Source organism: Gadus morhua, chromosome 9 (assembly GCF_902167405.1).
Source record: "Gadus morhua chromosome 9, gadMor3.0, whole genome shotgun sequence".
Taxonomy (NCBI): Eukaryota; Metazoa; Chordata; class Actinopteri; order Gadiformes; family Gadidae; genus Gadus; species Gadus morhua.
In genome coordinates, this window is record NC_044056.1 from 11,104,954 (window position 1) to 11,110,953 (window position 6,000).

Genomic DNA, 6,000 nt, shown 5'->3' on the forward strand with positions numbered 1-6,000 from the left:
CACACACACACACACACACACACACACACACATACACACACACACACACACACATACACACACACACACACACACACACACACACACACACACACACACACACACACACACACACACACACACATCCGCATGCAAATGTATGGAAGCAAAAACTTCTGAAATGCACACACAAACTGGCTAGGACAAACACACACACACACACACACACACACACACACACACACACACACACACACACACACACACACACACACACACACACACACACACACAGTTTATTGTTTCTCTGAGGGTGAACTCATCAGCCCTCTGTTTGCGTTCTCTGGAGGTAAACACCAACAGTAAGGATGTCCCTCATAGGTCACATATATTTAAATGGAAATGAAGCCAACCTATGAATAAATAACCGCCGCACGCCGAGCGCATGTTTGCTAGGTTCCCGCTGCCAAGGTTCCATCAGCGTTCTATTGGCATATCTATGCATTAAAAAACATTTTCACGGCCAAGTCATTTTAGATTAGTCAGTGAAAAAAAAGACAGGGAATTAACGTCAGCAACGACAGGGAATTTAAATTTGTCAATGTCGAAGTGTCTTACAGGCTGCTGGGGGTTTTGTAAAGTCAACTAGAAAACATCGAGGCCATGACTGACCATACAACAAGAGGAAATAAATGGTAATGGTAAATGGACTGCATTTCAACCATTCATGCACACATTCACAGACCGACGGCTGTGTCAGCCACGCAAGGCGTCAGCCAGCTCGTCAGGGGCAGTCAGGGTGAGGGGTCTCGCTCAGGGACACCTCAACAATCTAGGAGGAGAAGCAGGTGATAGCGAACTAGCAACCTTCCGGTGATCAGCAACCCTGCCATACCTCCTGAGCCACATGCCGCCAATCGAGCCGTATACGAACACACAGACATCCAGCCACAGAAACACCTAAACACAAACACACTGCAGATGGAGGGTGCAGGTGTACAAGGTGCTTGGCCCAGAAATACCTTTTCCATCTCTTAAGACTACCAGAAGGTTGTTGGTTCAGCGATAGCAGAGTGCTTGCTCAGCTGCTCCGGGCAGCAGCAGGTTCTTCTAAAGAAGCCTTCCCAAAGTGGAGGGGCCCGATCAAAACCGGGGCGCAATTAGATGAGTAAAATATGCAACAATGCTCCGTGATTCATCTTCCTAATTAAAAAGAGAGAGTGTTCTTTTTTGCCACGCTGTCTGTTCAGCTCAGATGCTGAGCTGCTCATTCTGTCAGAGCGGACAGAACTCTGTTATTGAGTTCTTTAACTCTGAAAGACCCCCAATAACTGAGAGGGGCTCAACCAGAATCACAATCAGAATGAATCAAACCCACTTTGCTTTTCTCGATAATCCCAGACAGTGTTTTTAAATCTCAGCCGAGTGCCGTCATCCGCTGAGAGTTTTGCAAGTTGCAAATTGTTGGAGGTTCCAGAAGTGCTGAATCACACGTTTGGCAAGGTCTGCATTCATTCGGTTTCCCCGCCATCCCCTCATCTAGTTCCTACTGCCTCGCTGAAACGCTGACCACTTTAAAATCTCTCTGGGCGGTCTCCCAGTAAATGTCTCTATTCAAGTATATCTATCTTTATATATATCTATCTTTATCTTTCTCTCTCTCTCTTTTCCCTTCTCTCGCTCTCTCTCTCTCTCGCTAACCTTCTCTCACTATCTTTGTTTCACTATCTATATACATCCATCTCTCTATCTCTCCCTCCATCGCTACCAGTCTGCCTCTCTCTCTCTCTCAGTCCCTCTCTCCCTCTCTCTCTCTCTCTCTCTCTCTCTCTCTCTCTCTCTCTCTCTCTCTCTAAGGAAAGTGGGTGACTCATTTAACCACATGCCTGAGCACACCTGAATCTCCCTCGCGGGATTAATAACGTTGTACCTTATATTACTTCACTTATTCCATCTCCGAAAAAGACAACACTGAAGGACATCGGAACTGAATAAAGATATGCAAAGGGTTATGTTTGGTTTGGAAGCTCACATCCGGGTGTAGGTTGAGAGCAGTAGTGTGTTATGATTGGTTTGGGTTTCTCGCTGTAGCGGTGCGGTGTGCTTGGCGCTGGGTGCAGCCTCTGAGCGCCCACTGGGTCTAGCTCGCTGAAAGAAGATGACGGCTCCGCTCTGAGGAGGTTCCAGGGACGGCCGGCTCGCTCACACGCAGAGCCATGCGTGTAAACATGAGTCTCATTAACGTGTGTTCTGGTGCCCTGAAGCTTTGTGAAGCACAGACAGTGGGAGGACTTCTGTGCCTCCTGCCGACCCAGTTCCCCTCTTGCTAGCTGTGCTACGCTAACGTTTCTCCCTTTCCAGTCAACATTAATCTGGCTGAGAGCTGAATAGAGCGAGCAGGTACATGCATCACAGAGGACAGCGGAGGCATAGGAATAAAAACAAGCAGGCGTTAAGGGTAGTGTGGACCGCTAAACACGGACACTAATGGCTGCCCTATTTCATGATTACACCACAGTGTGGAGGTTCTAAAAACGATTGTGTTCGTTAACTTAACAAGGACGTTTTGTCCATGTATCATATGTTGGGGGGGAGGGGGAGGCAAACCAGACTTCACAGACTTCTTTATCCCTGCAGAAAGTTCCAGAACATGTCCGAAGTTCTTGGCAGATCTCCGGAGAGCTGTGGTCGTTCCAGGACCTTCTGAGAGAGAGAGCATTTACTTAGACAGGCTTACATCATCCTCTGCGTGTCCCTCCACGCACACACTCACCAACCCGTTGATGGGACATCCAGCAGGCAGACACCCTCTCAACCCTCGACCCCTCACCCTCACCCCCCAGCCCCTAATCCTTACCCCCTCACCCTCACCCCCCAGCCCCTAATCCTTACCCCCTCACCCTCACCCCCCAGCCCCTAGTCCTTACCCCCTCACCCCCTCACCCCCCAGCCCCTAGTCCTTACCCCCTCACCCCCTCACCCCCCAGTCCTCACCCCCAGTCCTCACCCTCCGCTCCTCCCCAACTCTGGGGTTCTCCTCACTCTGGGACCCGGGCGGCGGTCCGGTTCTCCTCACTCTGGGACCCGGGCGGCGGTCCGGGGGCTGCTCCGTGGCCGAGCTGCGGCGCTTGTCGGTGCTACCAGGGTGTCAGAGGTGCAGGGTCGGGTCCCCCCCTTCAGACCCCTCCATGACCCTGCCTCTTCAGGGGCTTCTGGGTCCTAGAGGGCACCAAACCAATGGTCAATGCTCAGGAGGAGCGGGTTGACTTGTAACCGGAAGGTTGCTAGTTCAATCCCAAGCTCCTCCTGTGTCGAGGTGTCCCTGAGACACCTCCCCCTGACTGCTCCCGACGAGCTGCATGCGTGAACCGTTGTAAGTCACTTCGGATCAAACTGCTGCCAGATGCCCTAACCGTAAGAGCGGACCCCAGATCAGGATGTTCCTGAACCACAGCGATGTTTCTTCAACAGCAGCAGCAGCCTGCTCTTTAAGTGGTACTCCCAGCAGGGGGGCTGCGACACACGCGCCAGCAGGCACCCACTTACACCCCCACTACACCACCCGTTCTTACACAACACCCAGCGGAGCCGCCGACCGTTGTTATTCATTCATTGTATTAATATTTAATCCCGCCCACACTTTTCTCCTAATATCACCTCGCTTATCTTGGGTAAAACACTTAAATCTATCACCGATCAAACTTACCGACGGCAGACCCGAGAAGGAGGAGAGCGAGAAGGAGGAGGAGGAGGGACAGGAGGAGGAGGAGGAGGAGGGACAGGAGGAAGAGTAGGAGGAGGGGGAGAAGGGGAGGAGGAGGAGGAGAAGTCGGAGGAGGAGGTGGATGAGGAGAAGGAGGAGGTGAATGAGGAGAAGGAGGAGGAAGAGGAGGTGGTGGATGAGGAGAAGGAGGAGGAAGAGGAGGAAGAGGAGGTGGTGGATAAGGAGGTGGATGAGGAGAAGGAGGAGGTGGATGGGGAGAAGGAGGAGGAAGAGGAGGTGTTGCATAAGGAGGAGGAGGAGGTGGATGAGGAGTTTCTCCACGTTCCTGTGCGGCGTCGTTGGGTGCTGAGAAAAGCACAATATAAATCCTATTTGATCATTATCATCGCTCTATTATCATAATTATTATTATAATAATGGATTATATGGATTATCATCGTCATATTATTATTATTATTACGGACATCGCTATGGAGCCAGAACCTTCCGGCCCGGATCCAATCCTCTCTGAGACTGCAGTCACTGTGCAATCACACGCTATTGTGCTGCTGGTGAATGATGAGCAGCGCTTGTGCTGGTGCACGTGGCCGTGCTGTTGCACGAGGCGTTTCCTGTTGGCCGTGATGGGAGCGTTTTCAATATTGGGTAGTAGTAAAGAAGTGTATATTACCTCATTCTATACCACCATCTAGAAGCTATGTTCTATATTACCCTGTTCTATACCATTTTCTAGAAGCTACGGCCTGTATATTACCTCATTCTTTATCACCATAGAAGCGATGGTCTATGTATTACCCCATTGTATACAATTTTCTAGAAGCTATGGTCTATGTATTACCTCATCCTATCTAGAAGCTATGGTCTATGTATTACCCTATTCTATATCATTTTCTAGAAGCTACGGTATATATTACCTAACTCAGCCAATGACACTAACGGTTGCCCGCTTGCCCGGGGCAAGTAAAAAAAATTTTTGGCCAAGTTGAGATTTTTTCTGGTTGCCCGAACGGGCAAGTGGATTTGGGTGGATGTTAATATAAAGGCTATTTATTCAAATGTTTTTCGAAACTGCAGAACAACCTTTTGTTCCGCAAAATCACACAAAATAGAAGTATTTGCAATTGATCAGCGCGCTTTCTTTGCTTCTCTCGGAAAGCGAGTTTACAGACACGCATCGCTTCAGTGCGAAAATAGCCCCGCCTTCTGTCACTCACCCGCAGTGCGGCCTCTGGCAGTGATTCGCTAAAGGTTAGCCAATACAGCTAGCATCTCAAGTGCAGCGCCTCCGCGAACGGTTTAGGTAGAAGGAAAATGGAATAGTGATGGAGGAGTGCAGTTTGGAAGTACTTTGGATTGAGGCAAATTATCAAGGAAAGTCATACTCAAGAACACGGTTTTGAGTTTCATAACTGTGCACATGCACAGCAATAGCGATCTTTTTCACGAAATTTATATTTTTCACCAATTTCAACTACCAATTTCAACTACCGTAACAGCGCCTCGCCAATCAACTGTGAATGGCTTGCTGCAGAGTGTGAGCGTCATGGAAATACCCGGACAATATAATGGATACAATATGGACACATAAGAAAATCAATATTCAGTATTTATTATGGATTTATTGTACAAATTCCCTGAAAAGATGCACGTTCCAGGATGAATTGGGCTGAGATGGCAGAGGACAGCTGATTTGGAACGGAACAACAGCTGTTCGCTTTCACGGGGGAAAACTAAGGAACTTCAACCTACTTAGGCCTACTAATTAACGTTCAAAAGCTATAATTTTTTTTTTAAAAAATATGCAGATACTGTCAAAATCTGTATTCGAAGCCTGCAAAATGGCATTCGGGCCAGCCCTAATCAGGGACGCGGGAAGTCAGTCCGAGGTGGGGGGTGCTGAGAGAGAGCCTATATAATGACGTCATAATAAATGCTGAGCAACATCCAATGTTTACTGAGACGAGATGACGGGTGACGTCACATTCAGGGCTCCGCTCTGATAAACACTCTACTGGTGTGTAAAAAGAGTTCTGCCAACTAGCCACTGTTATTCACAAACATTAGCAAGTAAACAATGTGGAAATTAGAGTCAACTCGGCTGATACTGTGCTGAATTTCACACACTAACAACATGCCGACAAGCTGTTGCGGTCCGGGATTATACACAGCGTTATAACAAGGATTCAGGAGTTTATTTCTAAAGGTTTACAAAGGAAAGTGAACCGTCCGTCTCTGCTCTTTTTTTGCCAACCAGTTTACGTGCGGGATTCCAGAATCAAAACGATAACATTCAACGT